General features: G+C 34.0%; 1 protein-coding gene and 1 long non-coding RNA gene across 3 annotated transcripts in view; both read right to left on the reverse strand.

The window, feature by feature from the left end:
* hig (locomotion-related protein hikaru genki) overlaps nucleotides 1-23,926 on the reverse strand; it is a 781,895-nt gene that overhangs the window by 605,664 nt on the left and 152,305 nt on the right. The gene's annotated exons all lie outside the window — the stretch shown is intronic.
* Nucleotides 1,073-3,149, reverse strand: LOC141449685 (uncharacterized). Its single transcript, XR_012455646.1, has 2 exons — nucleotides 2,668-3,149; nucleotides 1,073-1,379 (listed from the first exon to the last, which is right to left on the reverse strand). It is a non-coding gene; the product is annotated as an uncharacterized lncRNA (long non-coding RNA).

Here is a 23,926-nt window from a genome sequence, read left to right on the forward strand (position 1 = left end):
GAGAGTATGCTGCTGATTTATCTGCAGTCACAACCCACTGACAATCGCCCGTTCCCAGTGCATAGAAGTAAGATGCTGCCCAGGAGCAAACCACTTCCTCACTCTCTCTGCGACTCCTTTCATTCTCTGGTCCTAGAGGACATTCTAGACTACACTTCTTACTGCTGCTCTTCAACTTCATCGCCAACAATAGTCTATACACTACCTCAACTACACTGCTCTAGTGCCGCCTCTACTGAAATACCTTCTGCTCCAGGTAACTATGCCTTACACGTACTGTTCTTCTCACCAATTCACTATAGTGTCCTTTTACCACCATCTCTGTTCTGGTCAACTTGCCTCACGTTTCAACAACTCCTCTACCAAGCGACTCCACCAATATGGTATCATTTCTATACTACGTACTGCAAGAATGTCGGAAAAATTATTTTTTATTTTAACTCTTCGACCTTCGATATTTAGTAGCACCTTTCACTATTTAGGGCAGTGACAACATCCTTCGATATTCAGCAATATCGCTTATCATTTTTAATTGTTTTCTTACTTTCAAGTTAATTTGGGTAAACTACGGGATATACCAAGTACAAATATTAATATTAGGTCGAATAATATCATTCCTGGCACCCACTAGTTTAATTTAGGCAAGACAGAACATTTCGTTGAAATGTTTACCAAATTCACAAATTAAGGCGTATTTTATTAGACGGTAAAGTACTAAAAGTAATTACAATGTAGTAATATAAATTTGCTTTATGTAAAACTCATTTCATTATTTACTTCAAATTCCTTTTTGTACTATACTTCAGTACAAATCAGTCAAAATTCCGTCTAATTTAAATTCTGAATTTTTTTGAATTTATAAATTCTTATTTCAAAATTTCGGTTTTTTTCAAAGATTATTGGAAGTGGGTAATAATAACGTAAAATAATCATTTAAAGTGCTACAAATTGATAGAAAACAACAATCAATTTACTTGATCTGGACCTCAATCCGTCTGCCAAGGTTGCCATAACTTTTAACTATATTCTATAAATAAATAAAAGGGAAGATAAGGTAATACAAACTATAAAAGCAAACTAAAAATTTGTATTTATCTACACATTTGCCATTATGGCTAAAGCTCTACGCAAACCTAGTGACATTCATGAAATATTTAGGTACATGTATGATGCATTAATAAAAATAAATGAGCATAATCGAAAATTTAAATGAAAACAACTGAAATTATTAGTTTATTAATTCTGGACCCTAGATTAATTCTATAATCAATAGACTAGTTACAAAACAATGCCTATATCTGTAAACTATTTTTTTTTTCTGCTTTCCCATGATAACTACATTCAGATGACGACAGAAACTTCGCTTCAACAGTTCGCCCCTGAAAATGAATCATCAATTATTAAGAAAAGTATTAATTAATCTAAGTTCTTGGGCACACAGAATGCGGTCTGTCGCGGCGGTCAGCGATCCAACGGTCGTCGCGGCGGTCTGCGATATGTTTTTTTTTTTTTTAGAGTTGTCCAGTTTGGTAACTTTCTTCTTATGAAGTAGTAGTGCGTATTTTTGTTATTTGTTTTAATTTTTATATATTGAGTATGAGCTCGGACGAAGAACAACTCCTTCTGCTACTAGCTTTGCAAAGCTAAAAGAAGAAAAGACGAAGTTGGGTGCTTGAAATCAATAAGAAGAGAGAACAATTAGAGGAATACCACCGCTTATGTACCGAACTGGAGTCACATGAAGATGGGTTCTTCTAGTATTTTCGTACGTCGCGAGGATGAAATAAAAAATGAGTAATAAAGTTTCTTAACATTAGAATCTTTATTTCGTACTTACTAGGTGGAAGGCGGTCACGTTGAAATCTGTAATTTTGTTCTACCAGATCGCTTGTCGTCGCGACAAAGACTAGTCCGCGGCGGTGGTAGACAACGTTCTGTTTGACAGAGATGATGAAACATTGTGTAATACAACTAGACCTCCTGACCGCCTCGGTCGGAGATCGTTACCCGCCGCGACAGACCGCTTTCTGTGAGCCCAAGGCCTAAGAATATAAATATCTAACTTTTCTTCAGCAGAACAAATTTTTCTAAATTCCGTAAGCTTCTTCTGTAGTAACTTTTATTTTGTATCTTCTTTATGTAAATAATTTAATTATTTAATTAATTGTTTAAATAAATTTGAGTAGGGTCAACAACTGAGCTGATTGGCACCCGGAGCTTTTCTCTGTACACTGTTGAAACCATCCCTGCGATTGGTGAATAAGTCAAAGCTTAAATAACAGGAAGAAAGACTATTGCCAATTTCAGTAATAATTTTTTATTAACTTTTTGTCAAGCTTTCCACCCAGGAACTAGGTCATCTTCAGGGATTATTATTTATGATCAACTATAGTAATTTATTTTACATGGTCAACATCAAAGATTAGATTCATTGGTTCTGGATGTTTGTTTAGGCCCTGTGTCACGTTTTTTTGGCGATTAATTCATTAATGCAAAGCAAGTTTATATTACTGGTACTCTGAACAGTTTAAATGACTAAATGCTAATCACAAGTTCCGTTTTTAATTGGTTTGTCTGTCAGTATTGAATGAATTGCGGTTGGGAGATGATCATTAATACTCCAATCCAGATTAATACAGAAATTAAATTAATTTAGAAAAAAATTACCTATTTTCCATAAGCACATCTTCCTTGTTTCAATGACATACCTCGCGAGCACAGATCTCTTAATGGGACGTTTATAAGTACAGCATACGGGCCACCATAACTTCCTGTACGGTTTACATCAAGAAGTGATGTAAGGTTTAATTGCTCAGGTATAACTTTATTTAGCCGTGTAGGCACATGTTTTGAACTGTTTGTTGGAATTTGTAAAGAAAAGTTCAGAAATATTGAAACAATCACAAACAATAAAACTAAAGTGCGCATGTTGCTATTCAGATGGATGCAAATTAACTACTGATTGTCAATCGGCAATACTGTAAGGTTATCAAGATCATTAGATGAAACAGCATAACGTCTATTTGTGTAGACAAACAGATAGATAATATTTAATCTTTTTACCGATATTCCTGGCGTATACAGCACGATATGAGCCAAGGAGCTGTATCTAGTGAAGGAATAATCTATTTAAATTAATATTAAATTTGTTTCACTTATTTTTTCACACTAACAAATTTTTGGTATTGAAGATACCTAGATAAGATTATATTATCTTATAATATACTTCTCGAATAAGATAATTCATTGAAATTTAAGTAATTTCCTTATTGAAAGTAAAATATTTTATATTAAATCCGTATGAATAGAAGATAATAACAAATTAAGCCGTTTTATTAATAGACAGTTAGCAGCGTCATAGATCTCTATAACATAAAAATAATAATTTACAGACATGGGTTTTCTTAAAAATGTTATCTATTCCCAAATTATTGCATAGAATTTCTGTCGAAGGTTGGCAAAGATCAATGTCTTTCGACGAAATTTATAAAAATTGTTTGTTTAATCTCCATATATATTATATAAATGGTGAGCCTATATAATGTAGGCAACATTACCTTTCCGTGCAATGGTGCATCGGCATAAGTAATCATCCTGCAATCTGATTAATAAAATCCATCAAACGAACGTAAGAAGCGTATTTACAAGAAATGCAGTGAGAAAGAGATTTCACCGTGATTCTGCATGATACTGTATGAAATTACAACTTAGTAATATGAATTTGCTTTATATAAAATCCATTTCATTATTTAACTCAAATTTCTTTTTATTCGTAAGATTTGCTATGTATATTTTAATTTTTAAAAAAGTTACTGTAAGTCTTGGTAAGTTCATGGTTTTAAAAAAAATAAATAAAATAACATCTTGTTTGCCTATGATTGTTTATTAATTCATAATTAGATATTCAGTTTTAAATAAAATAGCTATTTCATTCAGTTGTGGTAACACATTCTTGAAATATAGGTGCATATAAGAATATACTCGTACATTAGCTATAAGCCTTGGCGCAATGCCTTACAAATTTCACATATTTCTAAAAGTCCATTATATTACTAGATGTAGTAATTACTATTATTATATAATTCATGAAACAACTTTTTTACAGCTCTATTTTAAGTAATTAACTATAATATAAACGTTTCCTGTAATGATTTTTGGTTTTTTCGACCGTTGTTGATAGATGATTTTTTGGTGAATATCGAGGTGCGGTCTTAAATAAAAACAACTTTTTTGCTTTATACCAACGTTTCGGTAATGTTTACTACCTTCTTCAGGGTATTATAAAAAAAAGTTTGTGAAGTTCAATGTAGAGCTAAGAGTATATCAACAGTTATGATGACATACTCGTAGCTCTACATTGAACTTCACAAACATTTTTTTATAATATCCTGAAGAAGGTAGTAAACATTACCGAAAAGTTGGTATAAAGCAAAAAAGTTGTTTCATTCAAGACCGCGCCTCGATATTTACCAAAAAATCGTTTCCTGTAATATTACTGGAAAATATTTCAAAAAATTGTGTAGTCGGTTTTATATAAAAACTAAAAGTACTTTATATAATTGAATTAAAAATGTTTACTAATTAATTAAATTTTATCAGTTAGAAAATACTCTTTTTTTATCCTGCGGTATTTCTATTTAATTATAATTATTTTAATTAACGTTAGTAGTAACCGCAAATAATTGTGTTGTAACTGAGTGCGTTGAAAATCCGAGTTATGGCGATTGTTTTGTTGATTCACACGTGTTTTAATATCCTGTAAAAAGAACTTATGGAAGCGCAATTCTGTGCGAATCCTGAAGATGGCAATAAATTTGCCGGAACTTTGGTAAAAAACCAAAAGGAAGTGTTTTTAAATTATATTTGACCGCCGCTCGATTACCAACTAACCGGCCGAAATCAACCATTATTGATTAACTTACAAAACTTGTTTCGTACAATTCCGTGTATTTTTGTTTGTCGTTTCTCCGACGTTATTAAGTTTTTAATGTATTACTCACAAAACTTTGGTGCAGGAGGAAAAAATAAAAAAGGAAAAAGTTTAAGTTTGTAAAGTAGTAGTGACATGCAGCTAATAAAGTCTACAACTTGCTGAAGTGAAAAGTTATAAGAATTGAAACAATTGGCAAGGATGCTGAGGAGCGCAACTGAACTTGTGACTGAGTTTTAAGAGGAATACGTTTCAGAAACTTTTTATCTAATTGCAATCGCCGGAAATAGTGTTTTTTTTTTTCTTTTTAATGAGGAAGATTCTACCAGAGTACTACGAGGGTCGTTTGAAAAGTCCGTGCAAAAATAAAAACTACTTAATTTTTTGGGGTAAACCTTTTTTATTTTTCAACAAAGTCTCCTTTTAGGCTTATACACTTCGTCCAACGCTGCTCTAGTTTGTTGATCCCTTCCGAATAATAGGATTTGTCCAAGTCTGAAAAATAGCCATTCGTTTCTGCAATCACCTCCTCGTTTGAATAAAATCTTTTTCCCGCCAGCCATTTCTTCATATTGGGAAACAAATAGTAGTCCGAGGGAGCCAAGTCTGGTGAATAGGGGGGATGTGAAACGAGTTGGAACCCTATTTCCATTAATTTTGCAACCACAACTGCTGAGGTGTGAGCTGGTGCGTTGTCGTGTTGGAAAAGGACTTTTTTGTGGGCCAATCGTGGGCGTTTTTCTTGCAGCTCGGTTTTCAAACGGTCCAATAACGATGAATAATATGCACCTTACCCTTTTCCAGATAGTCGATGAGGATTATTCCTTGCGAATCCCAAAATACAGTCGCCATAATCTTTCCGGCAGAAGGAACGGTCTTCGCCTTTTTTGGCGCAGATTCCCCCTTGGTAACCCATTGTTTAGATTGTTCTTTGGTCTCAGGAGTGTAGTGATGTATCCATGTTTCATCCACAGTGACGAAACGTCGCTTAAAGTCCTGCGGATTCTTCTGGAACAGCTGCAAACCGTCCTTGCAACACTTCACACGATTTCGTTTTTGGTCAAGTGTGAGCAATCGCGGCACCCATCTTGCGGATAGTCCAAATGTTGATGCAAAATATTATGTACCCGTTCATTCGAGATGCCCACAGCACTAGCAATCTCACGCACCTTCACTCTTCTGTCATCCATCACCATATCATGGATTTTATCAATGATTTCTGGAGTAGTAACCTCAACAGGGCGTCCAGAACGTTCAGCGTCACTTGTGCCCATATGGCCACTCCGAAAATTTTGAAACCACTTATAAACTGTTCTAATCGAAGGTGCAGAGTCACCATAATGTTTATCAAGCTTCTCTTTAGTCTCCTGAGGCGTTTTGCCTTTCATAAAGTAGTGTGTAATCAACACACGAAATTCTTTTTCGTCCATTTTTTGAAAATCACTCGACTTCCTCGATTCAAACGAATGCCAAACACAAAGAAATAGACCGATCTGGCTGAAACTTGGTGTGTGTTCTTCCGAGAGATGCTACTAACTAAACATAACCTCGATACGCGCCAGTAGTGCTATCTCTCTGACTTTGCACGGACTTTTTAAACGACCCTCGTAAGTGTATACTTCTTAGAAATAAACATAAAACGAATCGTCTGGTTAAATGCAATTGATTTAACAATCATTAGGCGTGAATTAAGTGGAATCTATTCTTAGACGTCGTTAAAACTCTATATGACGGAACAAGCACGACAGTGTGGACAAAGAATGGACTATCCCCCTTTTTTGAAAGTAGTATGGGAGTGAAGCAAGGATGCTTGCTAAGTCCCATTTTATTCACACTGTTTATAAACGACCTAGAGGATTTTATTGACGGTGGTCTGGTCATAGGCGGAAGAAGAATTAAATTCTTAAAATACGCTGACGATATTGTTTTAATGACTAGTAATGCAACTACACTTCAGTGCAAGATTAAGGACTTGGAAAAATATTGTGAACAGTGGAATTTAAAAAAGTCCCAGATTACGGTATCTAGAAAAGGTTGTGGCAGATATAAGAAAAATGAAAAATGGTTTTTATAGGAATCAGCGGATTGAGGTTGTGCGAAATTATAAATACTTGGAAATAACCTTGACCCCGACCTTGTCATTATCACCACACTTTAAAGAAAGATTGTCAGCCGCCAAATTTGGACTGAATAGTGTTTGGCATCATGTAATAAGTAATAACGCGGCAGCTCTCAGCAGCAAGATGCAGTTATTCAAGTCTACCTCAAAGATGGTGATGTGCTACGGAGCTCAAGTGTGGGGTGGTGAGGAGCATGATGATGTGGAGAAGTTACAGCGATATTTTCTGAAGAAATTGTACAAACTGCCCAACAACACGCCTAACTACATGTTGTTTCTAGAAACCTCTAGTCAGCCACTCTACAATTATACACTCAGGCTACATGTTAATTATTTAAACAAAATACTGAACCAAAGCCCTGATCGCTTAACTAACTTACTTGCCAAAATTATTATTGAAAACAAGTTGTCCTGGTATAAAGCTTTATTGGTACAAGCAGGAAAATATAATTTGGAAATATCTGTTTCACTTCTAATGGACCAGCATTTGAGATGGTTGAAAGAGTTTACTGACAAGTTATGTGAACAACAGGCCACAATATTACAGGAAAAAGTTATAAACAGCGAATTCCACCAACAGTATAAATGTTTAAATTTGGAAAGTAACTGGTATATTAACGATAGTAATAATTTCCATCTGATTCAGACTATTTTCCGTGTCAGAGGGGAGTTATTGGAGTTAAATTACCAGCCGTGGAAAAGAGACAGAATCTTCATGTGCTCCCTCTGTAACATGAATGTGAACGAGGATACCTGCCATTTGATATCAGTATGCCCTGTACTTAATGAGTTTAGGTTACAGTTTTTTGGGAAAAAGAGATTGGAGTGGCAGGAATATATTGATATACTAAATGGTATTAATAATGTCAATGGTTTATATAATTTATATAAATATGTCCGCGATGCATATCGTTACAGGAAAATATTATGCTCGGAATTTAATTATAATAATTAATATATAAATAAAAAATTAAAATAAATTAATAATACGCCATTGTAACAATTACTATAGCCCCTCATCGCTTGTTGTGCATATTATTGCTCTTATAGATTACATACCATCCACTTTCAAACTTATATTTATAAAGTTAAATAGCACTACTCGACAGACGGCCTACGAGCCATTGTCTAAGATGAGAAATTTATCTTATTTGAAAAGTTATTCTTTGAATAGTGTACTTTTATTTATTTTTTTACATTATTTATAATTTAATTTATTTTTAGTTGGATATCATTTTGTAATTAGTATTACTCTTCTGTTTATGTAGGTATTTTCATATATTTTGTAAATATACATCATTCATTCATTCATTCAAGTGGAATCTTGGATTTCTAGGATAACTTCGTGGTATTGAAAACACCAGGGCGCACCCAAATTTATTTCTTTGTGGGAATAACTTAGAGAGAATCCAGGGTGTACGATGTTATCGCAAGACATGTTATTTAGGCAAATCTATGAAAACTGTCCAATACGTAGAGTTAGGCAGAACTAGTACAATATATCTGGGCTGCAGAGATTATTGGGAAGTTAACTGTTCACCAAATTCACAAATTAACGCATATTTTATTAGACAGTAAAATATTAACAGTAATTACAATTTGGTAATATAAATTTGCTTTATGTAAATCACATTTCATTATTTAACTCAAATTTCTTTTTATTCGTAAGATTTGCTACGTATACTTCAGTACATCGGTCTAACTTAAATTCTGATTTTTTTTTAAATTTAAACATTCTTAATTCAAAATTTCATTTTTTCTAATGATTATTGTAGGTGCGTAATAATAACGTAAAATAATCATTTAAAGTGCTACAGATTAATAGAAAACAGCAATCAATTTACTTGATCTGGACCACAATCCGTCAGCCAAGGTTGCGACAACTTTTAACTATATTCTATAAAGAAATAAAAGGGAAGATAAGGTAATACGAAACTATAGAAGCAAACTAAAAATTATTAGCCATTAAACACATCGAGTGACATTTGTGAAATATTTTGGTACAAGTATGATGCATTAATAATATTAAATGAGCATAATCGTAAATTTAAATGAAAACAACTGAAATTTTTAATTTATTAATTCTAGAATCAACAGGTTAGTTACCAAAAATAAAATCCAATAACTGTAAACTATTTTTTTACTACTTTCTCATGATAACTACATTCGGGTGACGTCAGAAACTTCGCTTCAACAGTTCGCCCCTGAAAATGAATCATATCAATTATTAAAAAAATTATTAATCAATCTAAAAACATAAACATCTAACTTTTCTCCAGCAGAACTAATTTTTCTTAATTTCTGTTAGTCTCTTCTGCAGTAACTTTAGTAACTTTTATTTTGTATCTTCTTTATGTAAATAATTTAATTATTTAATTAATTGTTTAAATAAATTTGAGTAGGGTCAACAACTGAGCTGATTGGCACCCGGAGCTTTTCTCTGTACACTGTTGAAACCATCCCTGCGATTGGTGAATAAGTCAAAGCTTAAATAACAGGAAGAAAGACTATTGCCAATTTCAGTAATAATTTTTTATTAACTTTTTGTCAAGCTTTCCACCCAGGAACTAGGTCATCTTCAGGGATTATTATTTATGATCAACTATAGTAATTTATTTTACGTGGTCAACATCAAAGATTAGGTTATCAAGATCATTAGATGAAACAGCATAACGTCTATTTGTGTAGACAAACAGATAGATAATATTTAATCTTTTTACCGATATTCCTGGCGTATACGGCACGATATGAGCCAAGGAGCTGTATCTAGTGAAGGAATAATCTATTTAAATTAATCTTAAATTTGTTTCACTTATTTTAGTCACACTAACAAATTTTTGGTATTGAAGATACCTAGATAAGATTATATTATACTTCTCGAATAAGATAATTCATTGAAATTATAGTAATTTCCTTATTGGAAGTAAAATATTTTATATTAAATCCGTATGAATAGAAGATAATAACAAAATTTAGCCGTTTTAATAGACAGTTAGCAGCTTCATAGATCTCTATAAGTTATAAATGATAATTTACAGACATGGGATTTCTTAAAAATGTTATCTATTCCCAAATTATTGCATAGAATTTCTGTGGAAGGTTGGCAAAGATCAATGTCTTTCGACGAAATTTATAAATATTGTTTGTTTAATCTGCATATACTATATTATACAAATAGTGAGCCTATATAATGCAGGCAACCTTACCTATCCGTGCAATGGTGCATCGGCATTAGTAATCATCCTGCAATCTGATTGATAAAACCCTTCAAACGAACTTAAGAAGCGTATCTACAAGAAATGGAGTGGGAAAGAGATTTCACCGTGATTCTGAACGAAATTACTACTTAGTAATATGAATTTGCTTTATATAAAATCCATTTCATTATTTACTTCAAATTCCTTTTTACTTCGTAAGATTTGCTGTGTATACTTCAGTACAAATAAGTTACTGTAAGTCTTGGTAAGTTCATGGCTTCAAAAAACTAAAATAAAATACCATCTTGTTCACCTATGATCGTTTATTCATATTCATAATTAGATATTCGGTTTTCAATAAAATAGTAATTTCATTCTGTTGTGGTAACACGTTTTTGAAATATAAGTGCATATAAGAATATACATTAATTATAATTCTGGTATCCTGTTAAATACAATTGATTTAACAAACTTTAGGCGTGAATTAAGTGCAATCTTAGATTTCCAGGATAAGTTCGTGGTATTGAAAACACCAGGGTACACCCGAATTTATTTATTTGTGGGAATAACTTCGTTTAAAAAGTAAATGCGTTATCTTTTATTTTAAAACTATTCTTTCCCTAAAGGAAAGAATACAATCATATTCTTAATGAGATTAATTCTGAAAATTTGTTCACAAAAATAATTTAGGCTAGATGATCTCTTAAGGCTATAAAATAAACATTAAAATTTAAGCAATAACTTAAAATGAGCCTTAAGTGAGGCTCTCGGTGAGCTCTAAGACGGAAAGAGAGGGAATCCAGAGTGTACAACGCTATTGCAAGACATGTTATTTCGGCAAATCTAGGAAAACTGTCCAATAGAGTTAGGCAGAACTAGTTCAATATATCTGCGCTGTTGAGATTATAAGAGAAGGGTAAAACAGTCGCAATGTTCTCAGGCTATAGGCTGCCATGTGCTGCGAAGTCAATTCAAGGCAGTGCCTGGATAAACATTCAAAATGGAAGGTCTTTACGATCATTTTAAAGGACCTAGGGGCCATTTGCAGTTAACAAAACGTTGGCGCCAGCTTGGACTTTGAAAAAGTTTATCAGCTACTCGCGTATTTACGTTTACTGGCAGTCCATGAGTCCATCAAGGCCTTAAGGCTAATCGGACAGTAGATTTTTTGTCAGGCAAACTAAAAGTAAACAGATGGATTGCGTGGAGCTGACAATAAATAGCCTGTGTAAGTTTGTCAAAAAGGAGAGGAAACCTAGTATACTATAGTAATAGTATTGCGTACTTCCTGTCAGGGTAGATGATAGTTCGTCACTCTGTCGCTTTCAAGCATTAGTGTGAACCCTTTCATCAATATCCTCTCCACACTTTTAAGACTAATCAAAGAGACAAGACTGGTGGGTTGTTCCAAATAGAAGATCCGCAGCAAATCCCTGAATTTCGCTAGAACAGGCTACATGGCCAGCACCCAACCAACGTTATTAATTCTAAGCATACGTACAATATTGAGGGTAAAGAATAAAAAAGTTAAATGCAGGTTATTAATGTCTTTAAACAACGCTTCTAGATTGCTCTTTTAGGCAGGCTCGTGGTTTACTGTTAACCTAAATAGTTTGCAAATATTTTATTTATTTATTTTTTTAATGATAGTTAAAAGATTATGGGAGTATTAGAAATGTAAATATTTTATTGTTAACATTTCTATTCACAAAAAAATTGTTTGATTGTTTTCATCTTGAAGGGTTCAACTGTGAAGCTGAGAATTTCATACTGCAAGGATTGGATAATAGAAAAATGTAGAAAAGGTTAACCAGTTAAAAATGCCTTAAAGCATGAATTTCCTTAATAAGAATACAGTGTATAATTAAAACTGTCCGGTAGGACAGTTGTATAAGGGTTGATCGTCAAAAACTACACGAAAAAGCGTAACGTTGAAAAACACCCAACTTTGACAATTTTTTTCTCTTTTTCTATAAAAGATAAAATTCCCAAATTTTCTTTAAAATAAAGGGCAAACCCTCCTTTATAACTGTAATTTTTTTGCAACAACCCAGATCTAATAGGTTTCGAGAAAAAAGTTGCCAAAAATGAGCAAAAACCGCTTTTTCAAAAAATGTTCTTGTTCTTGTTCTTGTTGTTCTTGTTGTTCTTGTTGTTACCTTTTTTGTAAACAACATAGCGCCTTAACGCGCAAACCGATTTTCATGAATGAGGTGTCATTCGATTCGGAATTTTATGTAGATGTGCCTTTTGGGGGTCTCGACGCTGTACATGGAATGGGAGAGGAGTTAGCCCCCTTAATGTAAGGCCCCTCCAAAATTATTATTACTAATTACTCTGTAAATCTTGGCCCGATTTTGATAAAATTTGGTAGGATGATAGGGTTAGGGCTCCCCTACGTAGCATTAAAGCGGCGATCAGCTCTTCTACTTGTTGAGGGGAAGTATAGCAATCGTTGCAAATTATCGACACGTGAACCGATTTTCATGAATGAAGTGTCATTCGAATCGAAATTTTGTACAGATTTGCACTTTAAAAGTCTCGACGCCGTGCCTCATAAGGAGGGGTGTTTGCCCCACCCAAATAAGGCCCTTTCTAAAACTATTATTACCAATATTTCTAAAACGCTAAATCCGATTTTGATAAAATTCAGCTCGAATAAGTGGTTAAAGCTCCTCTACGTTGCTGATGCTCTTGCACCTACTAAGAGGAAGTACTGCAATCGTTTAAATTATCAATGAGTGAACCGATTTAAATCAATGAATTGTCGTTCGATTAAAAAATCTTTGCCTCTTTGCCTTTTAGGGAGAAGTACTGCAATCGTAGTTTATTTTTCTTACTCCTCTTAAAAGGAAGTACTGAAATCGCAGTTTAATTTTGCTATTTACGTATAAATACCTTCCTATGTTATTCAAAACGCTTTTTCAAAAAAATTGTTATTGAGGATGGTTTGGGGGAACGCAACTATAATCATTCTTTAAAAAGATCTCTCCAGTGGTAGTTACGGTTCCGACTTAACACCTTATCAGATTATAATGATAGAATTGCTTATTCCAAATTTTAAAAAAATCTGTAAAGAAGATATGTAACTTTGTAAAATAGACAAAAAGGAAAATCTATCCAAAAGGTACAAAAATCTCCTTAACAAAAACTTACAGTTTCAAATGTTAAGTATAAGGGTTGATTAAACGCCAAAAGGTACACAAATCAGCGTGTACCCAACATTTCATTAATACTTCATTAATAGTCAAGTAATTCTACTGCATTAATTGTCATTAATAAGTTATTTTTTAGAATTTATTAGATGTCACAGACCCTTATGCTGGCCACTTCATTTATAATATTTTTTGTTATAATTATGATAAATCACATATATATGGACATGCATGTTAAAGTAGAACAAGACAAAGTTAGAGTAGGCTACTGTCTTGAATTCGTCTTACCGAAATATTCGTGAGCACAAATAACACACAGTTAATAACAAGTAGATTATTCAACAACAATTATTCATTTCTCAATTGTAATTTAATTTAGTCCTTCTAATTTTACTTATAGTAAAATGCTGGAATAATTAGCTGTCCTAAAAATATGCATATCTACATATATATGTACAAGCATGTTAAAGTAGAAAAAGACAAAGTTAGAGTAGGCTACTGTCTTGAATTCGTCTTACCGATATTACATATATACAACATTGTGGGATGAATACCTAGATTGAGAATGTAATTGAAACTATATTATTTGCGATAAAGCCAGATAATTATTACCTATTATTATAAACGTTTGACTACTTCATAAAATAACAATTACTTTAATCGAAGAATGAACTTAAACCGACGATTTTTATTTAAAAATAAAAATAAATAAATGAAATAAACAAAATCATTGATGTAAGTTTTTTATAAAAAAAAAGTTTTGAATTTTTTAGCCTCATAATTTTTTTTTATTTTTTGTAACGTTTTTCTTTTTAACCTGTAATTAATAGTTTGATTATTATAAATAACTAGATATTACAGTCAATCTACAGTGCTACTTGAACATATTATATTTTGTAGACGAAAATGGCCACATAAATAGGGTCTGTGACATCTAATAAATTCTAAAAAATAACTTATTAATGAAAATTAATGCAGTAGAATTACTTGACTATTAATGAAGTATTAATGAAATGTTGGGTACTCGCTGATTTGTGTACCTTTTGGCGTTTAATCAACCCTTATACTTAACATTTGAAACTGTAAGTTTTTGTTAAGGAGTTACATTTTCTAATGTTATTTGAAAACTTTTAGTTTTTCATTCATTTTCAATATTAAAATTTCCCTGGGAGCCTGTAACACTAAAAATAAAAGGAATTCTGATAATTCAGCTACAGATTGGTTTTCATCCACCATCTTTTTTTTTCGTAGATAGAAATGTTAACAATAAAATATTTACATTTCTAATACTCCCATAATCTTTTAAATCCGATTAAAAAATAAAAATAAAATATTTGCAAACTGTTTAGCTTAACAGTAAACCACGAGCCTGTCTAACAGAGCAATCTAGAAACGTTATCTTCTGGAAGAGTCCTGATTGCCAGGTGATATATCTATAAATTGGAATCTGACTCTGAAATAAAGAGGAATAGATATTCTATATCAGGTTTGAGGGACTTTTGAGGTGATAAAAACTATATGTTAGATGTAGATTTTTAGATTTTGAAAAGACGGCACCGCAGCCACAAGAGGTTTATTATGCCTTCCCCTTTAAGTGTAGTAGGTGAAACCTCCCCTTCTAAAAAGGTTGAGAATTTTCCCTAGCAGTTCCTTCTGCGCTACAATATCCTTTGGCCTCAAAGTTCCAAAGATATCGTAGCGCAGCCGCTCGATTGCAACGCAATCGAATAACAGGTGAAAGGCAGATTCCTCCTCTTCCTGGCAAAATCTGCACAACGGTTGCGAGCTAATAAGCCCCACCTTGTGCAGGTGCTTTCTGAACCTGCCGTGCCCCCGTGAATAGGCCTGTAATTAGAGTGATCTGATTGCTGCCCAAGCCCAGAGTCTCTTTGGTACTTTGTTTACACAGCGAGGGCCGTGTTTAAACCCAGGAAGCATTACCCAATTCATTTCATGTTCTCTCCAGATCCAATCTCTAAGAGTCTTACGAACTGCGCCCTTAATGAACCCCAGGACTGATGTTAGATCTAAATTGTTTGATTGTTTTTCATCTTGAAGGGTTCAACTGTGAAGCTGAGAATTTCATACTGCATGGATTGGAAAATAGAAAAGTTTACATAGCAATGTCCAACCGATAAGTTCTTGTGTTTACCACAGTTGAATGCGCTAGGCCCGAAGTACCTTAAAATACCTCTATAAGTAATTTTTAAGATCCTGGAAGAATTTCGTCTACTGTGTTTTCAAGTTGTCGAAAGTGTCAGTAGAGTTCTTCACTCTTGCATCGTTAATTAGATTGCAGGTAAGTTTCTATCATTGTATAGTTCAAGACTTAGGTGAGTACTTTGCAAGGTAGAATATGGCAGAAATGAACAGCAATCGTTATGTATTAGGATTTTGTCAAAGGCAAATACCTGACTTAATTTTTAAATCTTTTTTTAATGAAGTTGTGATGGAATGCAGCATTTCAATTATTTTAATATTTTAATTATTTATCTTTTTTGTAAACAGAAACAGAAAAATACGATATATTAAAAAAATTAATCGATGTGGCATAATATGCTGCTAACAATAAGTGAAGTATTGCCCATTTTTTCAGGGGAATTTTACGTCCAACTACCGATTAGGTATCGTGGACGGAGGCGACTAGCAAACATACTTCACTGTTAATTTCTTGTTAACCATTAAGTAAAATCCAAGGCCTAGAGCGGAAATCGGACAGTACCTCACAATATCTTAGGCAATGTACGGTATAACGGCCTGGTATCATGGCGCCTTTTCGGTGGAAATATATTTTAAATCAAAGTTATAGATACACATGTTTGGAATGAGCCTACTAAGATTTAGTACGAAGACATATTTTCGGTAAGCTGACTGTGTTTGTGGGTACTGTCGACATCAAATTTCGACGTTCTGAGTTATGCTCGACCATATACTCACTGACTATTCGTTACGACCTTTCCAAACGATATTTCCAGACAAAACACTGCACGATTACAATACGTAACGTTTCTCATTTGTAGAATAAGAGATAATTTAAACATCTTTAAATAAATGTAGCTAGAGGCCATTAGTCGAATGAAAATAGCGTGGAAAAACCATTGTTAAGGAACAGTGGATGAAGGACTGGGGAAGCCAGATCAAAGAGAAGAAGCTGTTTCTTGGGGATTAAAGTGGATTAACGTGGAGATTCACTGTCACAGCAACATCATCTACTTCCTTCCTGCTGGACTTTTCAGCCTTCACCCCTCCTTAACTTTAAGTAATTTTTATAATACCTTTTCTTCGTATTGTATTGTAATATATGTATATATCAATGCTAAAAATAGAAATACCTAAATAGATTCAAAAATTTATAAAGTATTTACATTTATTTCTTTATGCCAAATATTCCAATCTAAATTTGAGTTTTGATCGATAATATGTGTTTCAAGATCTCTAAAAATATTGGAACAGCTTTACTTGAACACTTATGGTTTTAAAAAACGTAGAACCGCTTAAAAGGACCAACTAGCGAATTACGCGCCAGAGATAAGACCACTACAGATTACGAGATAAAACTAGATGCTCAAAGGTGGCCCATACTTCCAACTAAATGTCAAACACCAAATTTTTTGTACGATTCTCAGTAATGATATTATTTATTTATTTTTTTATATAACGCTATCTTAGCTACAAATGTTCTTTAGTGTATTATACAGGGTGTTCTTTTAAAGACGGCTCAAATGCATTTCATGCTTAAACTGTGTTGATCTGAGCGAAAAATGGTAAAGGAAAAATTTGTTGCCCGTCACCTCTAGTTTCAGAATATGTGACTTGATTTTAGATTCCTGGTCGCATACGCGGCAGACGCGCGACTAAAAGTGAGGGTTCGCAGTTGATTAAGGGTTGCAGTACCCTCCACTGGCTCGCAAGCCAGCTTAGCCAGGAGGTTATCAACTGCACTTTGTATCTGGAGGAGGCACCTTTGAAGGCACAGTACGTGCTGCACAAGCTGCGTAAAGTGCATTATTTGATAAATTAAGGATTAAATTTGATCCTTTAAGTGAAAGATATTGATTACTTAAATATGTGGCAGGAGGGTTCCAATTTTTTTGGTAAATAAACGCATCTCTCCCAAAATTACCAAATAATTATTAAACCTTCTTGTTTGTAACAGGTGTAAAATTATTTTATAGCCATTTTGTGTATACTTAAGTACATCTAAAGCTCTAAACATTTCATTTTTCTTAGTAAATCACTCGGAAAACTACTTATTTCCCGATATTAAGAAAAATACTAGCTTTACTGCCTTGGCAATACGAGTACTTTCAGGAGAAAGGGGATGAAAAAATACATAAAAATGACCTATCGCGTGCTCTTCATTCTCTTTGATAACAAGTTAAAAAATTTGAAATATGATTAAACCAGATTTTGAAATGGCCTAGCACCTTTAATTTTGAAGATATCGAATTGCGGTTTCCAATTCCTTTCATAATTTTTTATACTCTTAAAAATTGTGACATGGTAAATGGAGGTCAACTGCGAACCCTCACTTTTGGTCGCGCGTCAGCCGTGTTTGCGGGCAGGAATCTAAAATCAAGTCACATATTGTGAAACTAGAGGTGACGGGCAACAAATTTTTCCTCTACCATTTTTTGCTCAGATCAACCGTTTAAGCATGAAATACATTTGAGCCTTCTTTAAATGAACACCCTGTATATGTAAATAAATAAATTCAAAATAATTTTCTTTGAAAATTGTAAAAGTAATAAAAAAAAAAACTTAATAAAAGTTAATAATAATACCAGTGTAAAAATAATAATAATAATAATAATAAAGTAGATATTAAGAAATACCCACTTAGAGAGTGAAAAATATTAAAATAAACAAAAAATTAATGTACAGCGTTGTTGGGGAAAACTTTCTTGCTGACCTCAGGGTAAAGTCTGGCCCGATAATCCAGAGTAAGAGGTTGGAGTTAAACCAACTTACCGAACTGAATGGAATAAAAATGATAAATAAACTCACCAGTATTGCGTATCTTTCAGTTATATAAACAAATAAACTGATGAGTAGTAAAAATTATTCTTCCCTCTAAAAGAAGACTCTTCTTGTGTAAACTATTTTCCTACTTTAGCCAGCTTAAAGATAATTCATGGAAATGGAATTATATTATCATTTTTAGACGTTATATTTATTTCCTGTAAAATCAATATAAATTATGTTTACAACTAATGTAATTCTATTCAGAATTAGATGAAGGAAGTCGTCAAATTGGGTTTAAAGTGAAATTGTATTAGAAACGATGATTCGCAAAATAAAGAAGTTAGGTTTTCTTTTTTATTTCCTGTCTACTGTGATTACTAGGTCCCAGAACTACTGGCTCGGCACAACAAAGTTAGGCTGGAATGGGTGCCGGGTCATGTGGGGATTGAACGGAATGAGACTGCTGATTATCTGGCCAGGAATAGTGCTAACACTCCATTCATTGGTCCGGAGCCTGTCCTGGGGGATCACCAGGGGCTCGATTCGTGCAGCTCTCCGAGAATGGATATGGAGAGAGCACGAAAAGAACTGGGTGTTGTGTCCTGGGGTTAAACACAGCAAGACCATGATGCCTTTTGGCTGTGCAAGCAAAGAGCCAAAGAGACTCAGTGTTTGGGGTAGAAATCAGATCACTCTGATTGCAGGCCTATTCACGAGGCACGGTAGGTTCAGGAAGCATCTGCGCAAGGTGGGGCTTATTAGATCGGGACCGATGTGCAGATTGTGTCAGAAAGAGGAGGAGACGGCCTCTCACCTGTTGTTTGATTGTGTTGCAATCGAGTGGTTGCACTATGGAACTTTGAGAACAAAGGAGATAGTAGCGCTAAAAGAACTAGTAGGGAAAGTCCTCAACCTCTTTAGGAGGGGAGGGTTCGCTTACTAGAACTAAGAAGGGGCTGGCACAATAAGTCTCTTGTGGCTGCGGTGCCATCGGTACATCCCGTACCATCTACTATTCTATTCTACTGTGATTCAGTTTGGTAAACCTTTTCGGAAACCATTTATTATTTTCCTGAAATTAATCATTTCAAAATACTTATCAAATTTTATAGTAATTTTAGACAGAATTGTTGATACTGTTCAACCTTTCTTATTCTGGTTATTTAATTTTTATAATTCATCATCCTTTTGTAGCCTTTTCCACTGCACTGCCGGCCTGTGGAAAGTGTTTGCATATTAAAAACACTATCCTTCGCTAGAAAATAAGCTGTAGAATAAAATTTAGACCACTGGGAAGAGAAGGTTTTCCTTTTTTGGGGAGCGCACTTAGTCTGTAGCCTTTCTGTGTCATGTACTGAATTCCTGTGTGTCTTCCATGACCGGGATTGTCTATTCATTGTGACAAGTCCATGGCAGATAATGACCTCTAGAACTGACTTAACTTGTTAATAGGAGGGTTACCGAAGTTCAACGGCAATTTGCTTGATTTTAACCTATTTGTTAATTTATTATACAGACAAGAGATGTAAAGGACTCCAGAATTAGAAAATATGCAAGAATATGCAGCTGGCTTTGAACCTGTGGTATTTACAAGTGGAAATCCAATGCATTACCATTGAGCTCATAATCCCTTTCTTTGCAGTGCGAGTTGCGTATGTGCAGCCGCTGGGTTATGCACGCTAAAATATCTGTCTTACCATTAACTGGCGGATTGTTGTTGTTTCCAACTTACCTAGGTACCTTCTCACTGTGGGCACAGTGCTTAATCTACCTTCTTTCGAGGGCAATCTTCTACGCAGAAGCGACCAACTCAGTTGAGAAGATGCTGTTTGCCCTGATTTATGAAATTTCTACAGACTTCGAATACCCGCTTCACATAATCAGCAAATTCTACTGCCTTGCACGGCTTCTCTCGTCTTTGCCATGGTGGGGCATTGTTACGACTCAATAAAGATGGTAATGTCCACGTACGCCACACTTCTGGAGGCTTGTCCAGCTTGATTATAACTAGCTTCTTGGCTTCGACCACCACAACCTGCAACATCGGATTTTGCTGTTTTCAGCTATCGGCTCCGTTGTGCACTTACAAAGGGGACTTTCCACCAGCCGATTTTCTGACGATTTACTAATACACCTTAGCGATATCATTGTTCTTGCCAACGATTACTATTATTATTTTATTTATTTATTTATTTAATTTAAAATGCATATTCATCCAAGTTTATCGGTGACCGATAAATAGCTTCTTAGCGATTTTACCAGACTAATGTTTGTTAAGTTTAATACTTAACAAAGTAATCAGAAATGTTTTTATTATAATATAGAACGAGAAACCGATAAGCGCAACTCGCAATTTGATGAGATCATGAGCTTTGCTTGTAATGGCTTCCTGTAAATCAGAGTTGTTCACATTTAAAGCTGCTTAGAAAAGAAAGAACCTAATAAGAAACTCAGCTTTCTTTTTCGGAGAAAAGCGGAAGTCATTTATTTTTTATTTTTTTTAATTAGAATATGTAATTAAATTTAATGTTCAAAATGGGCGTTTCTGACCTGATTAAAAATAAAAAATCATAAATAAATAATAATAAAAAAAATAAATGATGACTGAATAATAATGATCCAAATAATTGTGTGTGGGGCGTGCGAAAGGAATTTTAAAATTTAATTATTTAAGCATAAATTTTACGAATGAATATTTATTTAATATTTTTCCAGGCGGGCTTTACGTCCAACTACCAATTAGATATCGTGGACGGAGGCGACTAGCAAACATACTTTACTGTTAATTTCTTTCATTAACCATTAAATATGATCCAAGGCTTAAGACGGGGAATCGAACCCAGAACCACAATACATATTAGCTTTACAGGTCTCGCCTGTAACCGCTCGGCTAACGTGGCGCCTGAATGTTTAACTTATGTACAACCGATCGTCCACAGATATAATAAAATTTTGATGCCAAGAATACAATCAAGACAGCTTACTTTACGTTCAATTCAATTTCAATTCAATTTATTTATTTGTTATAGGGGTATAGTCCCCATACAAAGGAGCAGGGTGTTGTCGGTGTACAGATCAATAACATAGAATTATAAAGAAACCAAAGATTAATAATTACAAATACAGAATTAATAAATGAATTATCTTATGCAGACCAAAGTTATGTATAAGTTTTTATAAAACCATTCATACTTATATTGAAAGAAAATGTCTTAATTTCAAAATGGATGTTACATATTTATACAAAACATGAGCTGAATCGATAGTGTCTGGGTTCAACAATTTTTCAATGTTCCCCTACATTATCAGAATGGTAATACTCTCTAATAGGTTTGTAGAATGGACATTCAACAAGAATATGTACCAGGTCCTCTTTCTTTTGTAACTGACAACCCACAATCCAACTGAGCATCTATTTTGCTTATTAATCAATCATAAGTTAGCTTTATTGAGTATTTTCCAATTGTCTTAAGTTGGAATAATAGTTTGCTACAATTAAACGGCATATGTTAGGTACGACTGTGTTTCAATTGAGGGGTTAAAAACTTTTACATAGTGGCTGTTATATCTAGACTGTTGAATACTTGTATTATCCAAATTAGTTAAATACTCTCGGTACAACTTTAAAATTTCTGGATTTTTTTTTTTTAAATTAAAGGCATCTTCAATTTATACTATAACAGATCGGTTAATTGGTTGCAGGAGATCTTTTAACTGGACTGCCCAGTTATATCGCGAGTCCGAATTAAATAACGAAATACTCAACAACTTCCGGTAACATATTCTCGGTAATTTTTGATCACTCATTTCCAAAATATTCAACAACCAATTTAGGCTTAACTTCAAGATTCTGTAACTTATATGTAGTTGTCCAGTTTCCGAACGAATCATTGCTTACTTTACGTATTACTGTTAACTTTGGTATTATAAGTTAGAAGTGGAACAGAGTAGCCATTGGGAATAGATATGTAAAAAGGTTTCCTCTTTTAATGGTTTTTGTGATATTTATATAAAGAAAATGGTTTCAACAGGGAAGTAGCCTGCCTTATTTTTAGAAATATTTTTTTTAGTGTCTGTGTAAATTTGACTGTAAAAAACATGTGATATTTTCAAGTCACTAATCCTAGACAAAATATTTTTGAAAAAAAAATCTCCACAAAGATGGAGATATTCAAATGGAGTAATAACACTCCTGTAACAACAAATACGAAAAGAAAGAACTTTATAACTCTGCCATAGCCGTTCCCAAGCCCGGTTGAGAAAGAAGGAGGGTAAAAGCCACCTGAATGGGCTAGAATAACCAGCCGTCTCAGGAAGTAAGAGTTGTGTTTTAGAATGTATTATATTAACTCCGAAGTGCTACAAGGCAAGCATGAGTGCCTAAAGGAGGCGGCCGCTCCACTGTGCTATGCGCCAATCCTTCCGTATACTTGAATGTATATATTATTAAAAGAAAGCACCGCTTTCGGAAGAATGGCTACGACTTGACGAGAATATGGAACTTCGAAGTATGGAACCTGGAATGTAAAGGGCCTTACAAGTCAAACACCAGAGCTTGTGGAATATATGAAGAAGATGAATGTTACTGAAACAAAGAAAAAGGGCCAATGCTGTGAGATTATACATGATGGATTTCTACTCCTCTATTAGGGTGTATCTCCTACTGAAAGGGCAAAGGCTTTGGAGTAGCCTTTTTAATATATAAAGATTGTATAAGCCAAATTAAGGGCTGGAACTCTGTAAATGAAAGGCTAATGACGGCACAAGTTTTTGATGTAAAAGCAGAATTAAAAGAATCCTGATAATCACTTACGAATAAGAGAGTACAGGAATGGACAGTTAATTTTACCAGAGGGCCACATGAGAAATTGGAATGGTTCTCGAGGGCCGCACTAATACAGTTGCTTCTCTTGTTAGTAGAGTAGCAAAGAGTAAAATAAAAAACTTAATAATACAAAGCATTCACACTGATCTCACAGAGTTTTTCAACACGGTTCACTCAACTTTTTAAAGAAGTTTTAACCTTTTACTTCGTAGTGCAGTTTACTACAAGTTTTCTTGTCGCGATCCACTAGTCTGTCAGCAAAGAATAACTTCGACTACAACTCCGCCGTTTAGCCTCCTTAAGTCTGAACTATGTTTACTTTCTAGTATCAAAGACAAAATTGAGTACAAAACCTATTTAAGAATTAGAAATTGCTCAATTGTTAGGAAGAAAAACGAAGAATTGGGCGAAAGCAACAGGCAAATGGGTTTTTAATGGTTGTCAATCTTTGTCCAATGTGTTAATCGAATCAATAACCGCCCAAATCAAATCCAAAGGTCAGCTATCTAGAATAGCATTAAGTCTTAAGATCATCAAGATTACTAAACAAGGAAAAAAACACAATGTTTTGCTTCGCTACCAATAAAATAGTTGAATTCTAATATTTATTGATAATATCGCACGTAAATACGGTTGTTCCTATGTAAACTAAAAAGAATCTTATTCAACTCGCCAACATTCTCAGTTCATACCGCTGCTAAGTATCCCAGCCAAAACTAGATTCTTGATGCGTCT

Source organism: Rhodnius prolixus, unplaced genomic scaffold, assembly GCF_049639745.1.
Source record: "Rhodnius prolixus isolate KJV_2025 unplaced genomic scaffold, Rpr scaffold_2, whole genome shotgun sequence".
Classification (NCBI taxonomy): domain Eukaryota; kingdom Metazoa; phylum Arthropoda; class Insecta; order Hemiptera; family Reduviidae; genus Rhodnius; species Rhodnius prolixus.